We start from the raw sequence: 12378 nt of genomic DNA on the forward strand, positions 1-12378 counted from the left end.
TTTGCTGAAATGTGGATTTTCCTTGTCTTCTGTCTTCCCCCTTTCACTTTCTGAGAACTCTGTTTTTAACGTATATGTGAATTGAGGTAAATACACAGTCCTTTCTTTAAGACCTGTTTGACCCATCCTGCTTAACTGGAGTTACATGGGTTTGAACATGTGCTACCAACATCATTCAAGGGGAGTCTATAACTTTCTATATAATGTTGCTATGCACATTCCATCCTGATATTATAGACCAGGGAGTTATTAGTTTTCAGATGATACCTTACAAGGCATATTTTATACAAAGATTATTACAAAGATGTGTAGTGTGTGACTATAGGGAGGCATTCTGTTACAGCGGCCCATCCCCCTCCCTTGCCAGAAGATGTCAAAGCTGCAGGCCTGGGGCCATCTCTCCCCCAACCAAGCACACTGGTAACATGGCAGCAGGAGACAAGTTTGTCTCTTTTGCCAGGAAGGTGAGAAGAGGAATGAATAGGAACTGAGGGCTGTCTCTCCCCATCCTTCTTCCTAAACTTGTAGTTAATGTGTGTATCCCAGAAATTTGGGTAATGGGTGGGAGCTCTGGATGAAAAACGCAAAGAAGGGAGAGAGAGAGTAAAAGAAAAGAGGGCAACAAAAAGCCAAGGAGTCGGAGTCAGAAGAATCAGCAGTTGTGGGGATAGCTAGTAAAATAGTAGCACAGATTACTTTCAGATTAAATGTTGTGTTAGAAACCTGTTTCAGCAAGTTCATAGAATCATAGAATATCAGGGTTGGAAGGGACCTCAGGAGGTCATCTAGTCCAACCCCCTGCTCAAAGCAGGACCAATCCCCAATCAAATCATCCCAGCCAAGGCTTTGTCAAGCCTTACCTTAAAAACTTCCAAGGAAGGAGATTCTACCACCTCCCTAGGTAACGCATTCCAGTGTTTCACCACCCTCCTAGTGAAAAAGTATTTCCTAATATCCAACCTAAACCTCCCCCACTGCAACTTGAGACCATTACTCCTTGTCCTGTCCTCTTCTACCACTGAGAATAGTCTAGAACCATCCTCTCTGGAACCACCTCTCAGGTAGTTGAAAGCAGCTATCAAATCCCCCCTCATTCTTCTCTTCTGCAGACTAAACAATCCCAGTTCCCTCAGCCTCTCCTCATAAGTCATGTGTTCCAGACCCCTAATCATTTTTGTTGCCCTTCGCTGGACTCTCTCCAATTTATCCACATCCTTCTTGTAGTGTGGGGCCCAAAACTGGACACAGTACTCCAGATGAGGCCTCACCAATGTCGAATAGAGGGGAACGATCACGTCCCTCGATCTGCTCGCTATGCCCCTACTTATACATCCCAAAATGCCATTGGCCTTCTTGGCAACAAGGGCACACTGCTGACTCATATCCAGCTTCTCGTCCACTGTAACCCCTCGGTCCTTTTCCGCAGAACTGCTGCCTAGCCATTCGGTCCCTAGTCTGTAGCTGTGCATTGGGTTCTTCCGTCCTAAGTGCAGGATCCTGCACTTATCCTTATTGAACCGCATCTTTTGGCCCAATCCTCCAATTTGTCTAGGTCCCTCTGTATCCTATCCCTGCCCTCCAGCGTATCTACCACTCCTCCTAGTTTAGTATCATCCGCAAATTTGCTGAGGGTGCAATCCACACCATCCTCCAGATCATTTATGAAGATATTGAACAAAACCGGCCCCAGGACCGACCCCTGGGGCACTCCACTTGACACCGGCTGCCAACTAGACATGGAGCCATTGATCACTACCCGTTGAGCCAGACAATCTAGCCAACTTTCTACCCACCTTATAGTGCATTCATCCAGCCCATACTTCTTTAACTTGCTGACAAGAATACTGTGGGAGACCGTGTCAAAAGCTTTGCTAAAGTCAAGAAACAATACATCCACTGCTTTCCCTTCATCCACAGAATCAGTAATCTCATCATAGAAGGCTATTAGATTAGTCAGGCATGACCTACCCTTGGTGAATCCATGCTGACTGTTCCTGATCACTTTCCTCTCGTGTAAGTGCTTCAGGATTGATTCCTTGAGGACCTGCTCCATGATTTTTCCAGGGACTGAGGTGAGGCTGACTGGCCTGTAGTTCCCTGGATCCTCCTTCTTCCCTTTTTTAAAGATTGGCACTACATTAGCCTTTTTCCAGTCATCTGGGACTTCCCCCGTTCGCCACGAGTTTTCAAAGATAATGGCCAATGGCTCTGCAATCACAGCCGCCAATTCCTTTAGCACTCTCGGATGCAACTCGTCCGGCCCCATGGACTTGTGCACGTCCAGCTTTTCTAAATAGTCCCTAACCACCTCTTTCTCCACAGAGGGCTGGCCATCTACTCCCCATGTTGCGATGCCTAGCGCAGCAGTCTGGGAGCTGTCCTTGTTAGTGAAGACAGAGGCAAAAAAAGCATTGAGCACATTAGCTTTTTCCACATCCTCTGTCACTAGGTTGCCTCCCTCATTCAGTAAGGGGCCCACACTTTCCTTGGCTTTCTTCTTGTTGCCAACATACCTGAAGAAACCCTTCTTGTTACTCTTGACATCTCTTGCTAGCTGCAGTTCCAGGTGCGATTTGGCCCTCCTGATTTCATTCCTACATGCCCGAGCTATATTTTTATACTCTTCCCTGGTCATATGTCCAACCTTCCACTTCTTGTAAGCTTCTTTTTTATGTTTAAGATCCACTAGGATTTCACCGTTAAGCCAAGCTGGTCGCCTGCCATATTTACTATTCTTTCGACTCATCGGGATAGTTTGTCCTTGTAACCTCAACAGGGATTCCTTGAAATACAGCCAGCTCTCCTGGACTCCTTTCCCCTTCATGTTAGTCCCCCAAGGGATCCTACCCATCCGCTCCCTGAGGGAGTCGAAGTCTGCTTTCCTGAAGTCCAGGGTCCGTATCCTGCTGCTTACCTTTCTTCCCTGCGTCAGGATTCTGAACTCAACCAACTTATGGTCACTGCCTCCCAGATTCCCGTCCACTTTTGCTTCCCCCACTAATTCTTCCCTGTTTGTGAGCAGCAGGTCAAGAAAAGCTCCCCCCCTAGTTGGCTCGTCTAGCACTTGCACCAGGAAATTGTCCCCTACGCTTTCCAAAAACTTCCTGGATTGTCTATGCACCGCTGTATTGCTCTCCCAGCAAATATCAGGAAAATTAAAGTCACCCATGAGAACCAGGGCGTGCGATCTAGTAGCTTCTGCGAGTTGCTGGAAGAAAGCCTCATCCACCTCATCCCCCTGGTCCGGTGGTCTATAGCAGACTCCCACCACTACATCACTCTTGTTGCTCACACTTCTAAACTTAATCCATAGACACTCAGGTTTTTCTGCAGTTTCGTACCGGAGCTCTGAGCAGTCATACTGCTCCCTTACATACAGTGCTACTCCCCCACCTTTTCTGCCCTGCCTGTCCTTCCTGAACAGTTTATAACCATCCATGACAGTACTCCAGTCATGTGAGTTATCCCACCAAGTCTCTGTTATTCCAATCACGTCATAATTCCTTGACATCACCAGGACCTCCAGTTCTCCCTGCTTGTTTCCAAGGCTTTGTGCATTTGTATATAAGCACTTGAGATAACCTGCTGATCGCCCCTCCTTCTCAGTATGAGGCAGGAGCCCGCCTCTCACAGACGTTCCTGCCTGTCCTTCCTCCCGGTATCCCGTTTTCCCACTTACCTCAGGGCTTTGGTCTCCTTCCCCCGGTGAACCTAGTTTAAAGCCCTCCTCACTAGGTTAGCCAGCCTGCTCGCAAAGATGCTCTTCCCTCTCTTCGTAAGATGGAGCCCGTCTCTGCCCAGCACTCCTCCTTCATGGAACACCATCCCATGGTCAAAGAATCCAAAGCCTTCTCTCCGACACCACCTGCGTAGCCATTCGTTGACTTCCACGATCCGACGGTCCCTGCCCCATCCTTTTCCTTCCACAGGGAGGATGGACGAGAACACCACTTGCGCCTCAAACTCCTTTATCCTTCTTCCCACAGCCACGTAGTCCGCAGTGATCCGCTCAAGGTCATTCTTGGCATATCATTGGTGCCCACGTGGAGAAGCAGGAAGGGGTAGCGATCCGAGGGCTTGATGAGTTTCGGCAGTCTCTCCGTCACATCACGAATCTTAGCCCCTGGCAAGCAGCCATTCAAAGAAAAGTTAAATAACAAAGTGGCCATGGTGGGTAGTAAAATGATCTAGTGGTAGCCATTACAGACATGGACTCTCAAATTATCAACACTGAGGAGAAACATGCAAGGTTGGGTGGAGAGAATTGTGGTCTGGAATCTCATGTTAAAACACTGGCCGAAAAAACAGATGATATGGGAAATCGGATTCCAGGACTGCCAATGGGGACCAAAGGCAAATACTCCCTATGATACTTAGAAACATGGCTCCTTAAAGCTTTGATTGAAAGGGTACACCGGATCAACATACCAGCACACAACAGAAATCCAGCTAGACTACATCCAGTCATAGTATGACTACACAACTTCAGAAGACCTGGTTTTGATTCTTCACATACAGCCAGGAAGTTGACAGAATTAAGAGTGGAGGGCAAACGAGCATTCTTCTATGAAGATTATTGTATGGATATATGGCAGACAATGGCTTAATTTACAAAAGTCTGCAAAGAGCTCCTGAGGAAAAACTTAAATTTGCCTGATGTTTCCAGCAATCTCAAAAATATGTCAGCTGGGTCAAACCCACATTTTCTACACATGGGGAAGCCCAAAAGTTCCTGACCTCAGTCTCAGAACCAAATATGGTAGATGAAGTAATAGAGGGAACTGATTAGATTCAGGATAAGTATATCTCAAGTGAGGACTGGCTAAATATCGGGGAAGGGGAACTGGAATGATTTTTGAATATGGTAAAATACAGTGGTTTATGTGTTGTAAGAAAAGTACTTCTTCCGGCAACTCACGGAAGCTACTAGATCGCATGCCCTGATTCTCATGGGTGACTTTAATTTTCCTGATATCTGCTGGGAGAGCAATACAGCGGTGCATAGACAATCCAGGAAGTTTTTGGAAAGCGTAGGGGACAATTTCCTGGCGCAAGTGCTAGGGGAGCCAACTAGGGGGGGCGCTTTTCTTGACCTGCTGCTCACAAACCGGGTAGAATTAGTGGGGGAAGCAAAAGTGGATGGGAATCTGGGAGGCAGTGACCATGAGTTGGTTGAGTTCAGGATCCTGATGCAGGGAAGAAAGGTAAGCAGCAGGATACGGACCCTGGACTTCAGGAAAGCAGACTTCGACTCCCTCAGGGAACAGATGGCCAGGATCCCCTGGGGGACTAACATGAAGGGGAAAGGAGTCCAGGAGAGCTGGCTGTATTTCAAGGAATCCCTGTTGAGGTTACAGGGACAAACCATCCCGATGAGTCGAAAGAATAGTAAATATGGCAGGCGACCAGCTTGGCTTAATGGTGAAATCCTAGCGGATATTAAACATAAAAAAGAAGCTTACAAGAAGTGGAAGGTTGGACATATGACCAGGGAAGAGTATAAAAATATTGCTCGGGCATGTAGGAAAGATATCAGGAGGGCCAAATCGCACCTGGAGCTGCAGCTAGCAAGAGATGTCAAGAGTAACAAGAAGGGTTTCTTCAGGTATGTTGGCAACAAGAAGAAAGCCAAGGAAAGTGTGAGCCCCTTACTGAATGAGGGAGGCAACCTAGTGACAGAGGATGTGGAAAAAGCTAATGTACTCAATGCTTTTTTTGCCTCTGTTTTCACTAACAAGGTCAGCTCCCAGACTGCTGCGCTGGGCATCACAGAATGGGGAAGAGATGGCCAGCCCTCTGTGGAGATAGAGGTGGTTAGGGACTATTTAGAAAAGCTGGACGTGCACAAGTCCATGGGGCCGGACGAGTTGCATCCGAGAGTGCTGAAGGAATTGGCGGCTGTGATTGCAGAGCCCTTGGCCATTATCTTTGAAAACTCGTGGCGAACGGGGGAAGTCCCGGATGACTGGAAAAAGGCTAATGTAGTGCCAATCTTTAAAAAAGGGAAGGAGGAGGATCCTGGGAATTACAGGCCAGTCAGCCTCACCTCAGTCCCTGGAAAAATCATGGAGCAGGTCCTCAAAGTATCAATCCTGAAGCACTTACATGAGAGGAAAGTGATCAGGAACAGTCAGCATGGATTCACCAAGGGAAGGTCATGCCTGACTAATCTAATCGCCTTTTATGATGAGATTACTGGTTCTGTGGATGAAGGGAAAGCAGTGGATGTATTGTTTCTTGACTTTAGCAAAGCTTTTGACACGGTCTCCCACAGTATTCTTGTCAGCAAGTTAAGGAAGTATGGGCTGGATGAATGCACTATAAGGTGGGTAGAAAGCTGGCTAGATTGTCTGGCTCAACGGGTAGTGATCAATGGCTCCATGTCTAGTTGGCAGCCGGTGTCAAGTGGAGTGCCCCAGGGGTCGGTCCTGGGGCCGGTTTTGTTCAATATCTTCATAAATGATCTGGAGGATGGTGTGGATTGCACCCTCAGCAAATTTGCGGATGATACTAAACTAGGAGGAGTGGTAGATACGCTGGAGGGGAGGGATAGGATACAGAAGGACCTAGACAAATTGGAGGATTGGGCCAAAAGAAATCTGATGAGGTTCAATAAGGATAAGTGCAGGGTCCTGCACTTAGGATGGAAGAATCCAATGCACCGCTACAGACTAGGGACCGAATGGCTAGGCAGCAGTTCTGCGGAAAAGGACCTAGGGGTGACAGTGGACGAGAAGCTGGATATGAGTCAGCAGTGTGCCCTTGTTGCCAAGAAGGCCAATGGCATTTTGGGATGTATAAGTAGGGGCATAGCGAGCAGATCGAGGGACGTGATCGTTCCCCTCTATTCGACACTGGTGAGGCCTCATCTGGAGTACTGTGTCCAGTTTTGGGCCCCACACTACAAGAAGGATGTGGATAAATTGGAGAGAGTCCAGCGAAGGGCAACAAAAATGATTAGGGGTCTAGAGCACATGACTTATGAGGAGAGGCTGAGGGAGCTGGGATTGTTTAGTCTGCAGAAGAGAAGAATGAGGGGGGATTTGATAGCTGCTTTCAACTACCTGAAAGGGGGTTCCAAAGAGGATGGCTCTGGACTGTTCTCAATGGTAGCAGATGACAGAACGAGGAGTAATGGTCTCAAGTTGCAATGGGGGAGGTTTAGATTGGATATTAGGAAAAACTTTTTCACTAAGAGGGTGGTGAAACACTGGAATGCGTTACCTAGGGAGGTGGTAGAATCTCCTTCCTTAGAGGTTTTTAAGGTCAGGCTTGACAAAGCCCTGGCTGGGATGATTTAACTGGGAATTGGTCCTGCTTCGAGCAGGGGGTTGGACTAGATGACCTTCTGGGGTCCCTTCCAACCCTGATATTCTATGATTCTATGATACTGCCTTGATGGCAAACATATATAGAGTAATTTTTATATTACATGTATTAGAAGGAGTATTGTTAGGTAAGAGTTTTCAACAAATAATGGTACAAAAGTTAATGTTTGTAATTACTGAGGATATCAGAAAATATAGCACAACATATAAAGAGAAAATGGAAACTAGATTGTTTGAAATGTATAAATTAAGGTTGTTATAATTAGGGGTGATATTGAATGTAATTGAAGGACAGCTGATAAACAAATACTGTATAGATACAGATATCTGGGGGTTATGGTGGGAAAAGATGGGAAAGGTATTACATGGGAAAGACAATACTGAATATTCTGAAAAATGGGTAAAATAGAGTCAGAGACAATCTGGTGCCCCCAGAATGTTATGGGACTAACAGTAGAATGTCCATTTTTATTCAGAATGTAAGAGAAATGTTTTGTACTTTCAGGAGTGCATTAAAATAGTCTATAAAAACCCTCTGTCATATATCTGGGGAAGTGTTACAAAGATTGAGCTGATACCATTACGCAGGGGAACAAGACAAGGGTGTCTCTGATCAACCTTATTTCACTTAATTATTGAACCATTAGCACAAAAGTTCAGGGACACAGAAGAAATTCAGGTAATAAATGTATTGGGAATAGCAAACAAAGTTTCATTATATGCTGACAATCTTATGCTTTTCATACAAGATATACATGTCCAGTATTACTAGAAATAATTGAAGTGTTTGGTCAGGAATCAAGGTACAGATTAAACTATTCTAAATCAGAGATACTGAAATGAATAATATCCACTGAAAATAGTGGATAATAAAATTAGATATTTAGGCATTAATGTATCACTTAAAGTGATGGAGCTGTTTAAACTAAATATTGAGCCATTAATGAAAATTATTTACTATGACATAGGCAAGGGGACATGATTACCAATGACATTGATTGGTAGAATTAAAGTACTTAAAATGAATGTCCTACCCATGGTTCTGTGTACATTTTCCATGATTCCCTTTACAGACTGGAAAAATTTTTTTACCACAAAATTAAAAATTATGCAGAGATTTTGATGGTTATACCAGAAACCATGAATCCAAATGGAATGATTGGGATGACCAAGTGAGATGGGAGGCCTGGTGCTACCAAATTTCAAGAGATACTATGGGCAGCATAAATCAAGGCAGAACTAGAATGGATCTCTAATCAAGAAAAACCATTGGGTGTAAGAACTGAAACTGACAAACACAATCTCATTATATAATTCTGTTCCATAGTTCAAAATTCCAGCACCCATAAAACAATACCTGTTATTTTAAAATGTACATAGTAATTGAACGTATGTAGGGTTGGCAGAATTCAATTTTTTAAAATAATTTCTGTAGATAATATTGAAGTTTATTTTTAAGTCTTTTTTGTCTTTTTATTGGTTTAAATTTACACAGTTGTAGGAAATTATTCGGGGGGGGGCGGAATCTGAAAATTATTTAATGACAACAGACATTGAGATTCAAAAAGATAAAGCTTTATAACCATTAAAAGACACATTTTCAACATCACATGTCAAAATATATAAAGTAAATACCCTTAAATGAAACTCTAGTGAGTTCCCAAGCAGGATTTTTCTACTGTCTGTAAATTTCAGTTATTATTGATGGAAATATTTTTTGTCAGTTTGTGTGTACAGTGAAATTGATACAGAGATAAAAAAATCTTTAAAAGCCTAAACGTGTGGGGCACTTAACCAGATGAAAAGAGCAGATCTCAGTAATATCAAAAATAAAAAAATAGTGCTTTCAAACATGGTCTACATAAGGAATTATTTTAAAATTGAGACAAATATCACATAAAGGAAGGAAAAATGAGATACTAGATGTGGAGGGCTCTGAGTTGTTATTGAGAATTCTTTCCCAGGTGTTTGACTGGTGGGTTTCGCCCACATGCTCAGGGTCTAACTGCCATATTTGGGGTCAGGAAGAAATCTTCCCCCGGGTCACCCTGGGTTTTTTTCGCCTTCCTCTGCAGCATGGGCCATAGGTCATTTGCAGGTTTAAACTACTGTAAAAGGTGGATTCTCTGTAACTTGAAGTCTTTAAATCATGATTTGAGGATTTCAGTAACTCAGCCAGAGGTTTGGGGACTATTACAGGAGTGGGTGGGTGAGGTTCTGTGGCCTCCTGTGGCAATGTGCAGGAGGTCAGACTAAATGATCATGATGGTCTCTTCTGACCTTATATAGGCTATGGGTCTATGATTTCTTCAGGGATGGACTACCCTTAAAACAAATTGATGTAGGAGATATTTTAAAAAAAAGCACTATGAGTTTATTCTGATCGTTTACCGTATTTAAAACATTTTCAGAAAAGAAAGGAACAAAGTATTCTTCATCTGAAAATTTTATACAAGAGCTTGAAGTTTCAGTAACCAACATGTCTGTCTAGAATACACGACTTCATGACTCTGCAGTGTCGCTGCAGTAGTATTGGTCCAAGGAAACTGGAGAGACCGGGTGGGTGAGGTAATATCTTTTATTGGACCAACGTCTGTTGGTGAGAGAGACAAGCGCTCTGTGACACGTGAAAGCTTGTGTTTCTCACCAACAGACGTTGACCCAATAAAAGATATCACCTCACCCAACATGTCTCTCCAACTTCATGACTCTTTTTTTAGGAGACAAACTGCATGAATCTGTTAAGTTATGGAGTGCAGACTGTAAATGTGAAATAACAAAAGAATGGCTGGAATGATACAATGCAGACAGTAAGTAGTGGATCCAGCACTAATCAGAAAGTACACGTTCAGTACTATCTGGTACATGGAATCTAGGCTTCTCCATCTATATATAAAAAAATACAGTGTTGCCCCAGCTACTTGTGTGAAATGCAAAAGAGCCAGAACCTGTTTCCTACACATGATATGGGAATGCTGGATGGTAAAAATGTTTTGGAAATCTATGCTGAAATAAATAAATAAAATGCTAGCTAGAACTCCAAACAGGACTGATGATGTGTGGTAGGATTTTGTCTATTAAATAATTGAGATGCTATGATATGGACACAATAATCTTATGTTTATAATAACAATAGATAGTCAGGAAGGAAATAGAGGGCAATAATTGAATACATCCTGCTTTCCTCTAATTTCCCATGCTTTCTGTCTCCTGACACTCAACACCTTTGCCCCAAGAGAACATTCAGTTTCCCAGTAAAAAAGTAAATAGGAATGGTTAAATATATGTATATCTGGTTATAGTTGTGTGGTTGTGTTTGAATAATTTGGAGGGGGGAAAAAAGGAGTAATGAGATATCAAACTATGGTCAATATATAATATGCTTGTAAATATTGTTACTATTCTACAAAATATTGTAATATTTTGAATACGTATATATGCCAAGACACTGTAACTGAAATATTTTATTGTAAATGACCGGTAATATCAGTAAATAAAATATTTTTCCTAACTCCACCCCATCACAAGTCTCATGTGAGGGCTAGAAATATTTATTTTTTTAATGAAAGCTGAAGTACTGGAGCACAATTTTTCTGTTAAGGGATGAGTTCTGTGGCAAAGCCACTAGCTGCGGCATATACGGGACCCTCATTAGAACTGTACACATTTTACACACCTGATTAAAAAAAGTCCAGTTATATTAGCTACTGTCCATTAGCTACTTTTTAAATCCAAAGATTTGCCTCCTTATCGCCTCCCGGCATCTTGAGTACACACACATTTATCAAAAATTGTGTATTATAGGGTGGTAGATACAAGTAAATACAAATGAGTGTGGTGCTGGAATCTTTGAGGTGTATTGTTCTTGGTGACCTTAGCTACCACATACATGATGTCAAGTGTACCCTAGCATCTGATCTCAATGAAAGACAAAAGGAGAGCACAGTCTATTGAGCTTATCAAAGAGAAGGTTAAGAGACAACTTAATCAGTCTCTAACTCCTATACAGGAAGGAGATATCTGATGCTAGAGGGCTCTTTAATCTAGCAGACAAAGGAGTTAGACAGGCCAGTGGCTGGAAGTTGAAGTCAGTGAAGTTCAAAGTATAAATAAAATGCAAATTTTTAACACTGAATGTAATTAACCATTGGAAGTTTACCATGCGGCTTGACACCAAGCAAAACTGTTATTGGTTGGAAGGGGCAAGGAGCCCCTGGCATCCATCCAGGGAATTGCCAAGCAAAGTCAGCCCAACAAGCCACTGCTCCAACACTCTGTGAATCTTGAGTGTTAGGAATTGTGCACAGCTGAGCTAAAATAGAACAGTACCATCAGCACTTGGTGTTGTCTCCAAATCAATCTTACACAGACCATGAAGAACATCATAGTTCACTGCTCTTCCTGTCCAGCTTTCTTCTAAGAAACAGCTAATATCTGAGACTGTTTCAGAAGCTGATTTACAATTATTATTATTATTCCTTCTGAAATGGATTGTCATTTTTATTATGCAAAGAAAAAAAGAAGTGCTTAACAAAAATTTAAGTTTCTGGTATTCTAACAAAATATATGTAACTTGAACATAAATGGAATATTCTAAAACTGAACTAAGCAGCTTTGTATATATGAAGATGCATCATTAATACCTAAGCACTAATATGAAGAGACATCACTTCAAGCAGTTTGAGGAATGACAGAAAAGTGAAATGGTCTAGGTATCTTGTCAATAAGTGTTACAGCAAACGGAACCTTAAATTTAGGACTTGTCAAGTTAGAAAAGCAGTGCTACTTTCCAGCTCATGTTTTAAAATATCTTCATATTATGTTTAAAATTACAGAGAAATACATGTCACCATATCTTTGTAATGATTTGGAATAATAAAATGTGGTTCATCTTAGAAAAATTATTGTAACAATGACATCTTGCACTTCAATTATTCTCATATATTGGTTCACGGATTTTTCTAACTCACAGCCCTGTAAACTCAAATTAGAGATTTGACCATCAAGTCGTATTATTTCTTTACTTTATACAACACATCATCAACAATAA

The 12378-nt window shown here is 42.5% G+C and overlaps 1 protein-coding gene across 6 annotated transcripts in view; it reads left to right on the forward strand.

Annotated features, from left to right (window-relative positions):
- The window catches only part of NBEA (neurobeachin), an 844329-nt gene that overhangs the window by 683956 nt on the left and 147995 nt on the right, over positions 1 to 12378 (forward strand). The window lies entirely within an intron of this gene.

The sequence above is a fragment of the Natator depressus genome, chromosome 1 (genome assembly GCF_965152275.1).
Source record: "Natator depressus isolate rNatDep1 chromosome 1, rNatDep2.hap1, whole genome shotgun sequence".
NCBI classification, from domain to species: Eukaryota; Metazoa; Chordata; order Testudines; family Cheloniidae; genus Natator; species Natator depressus.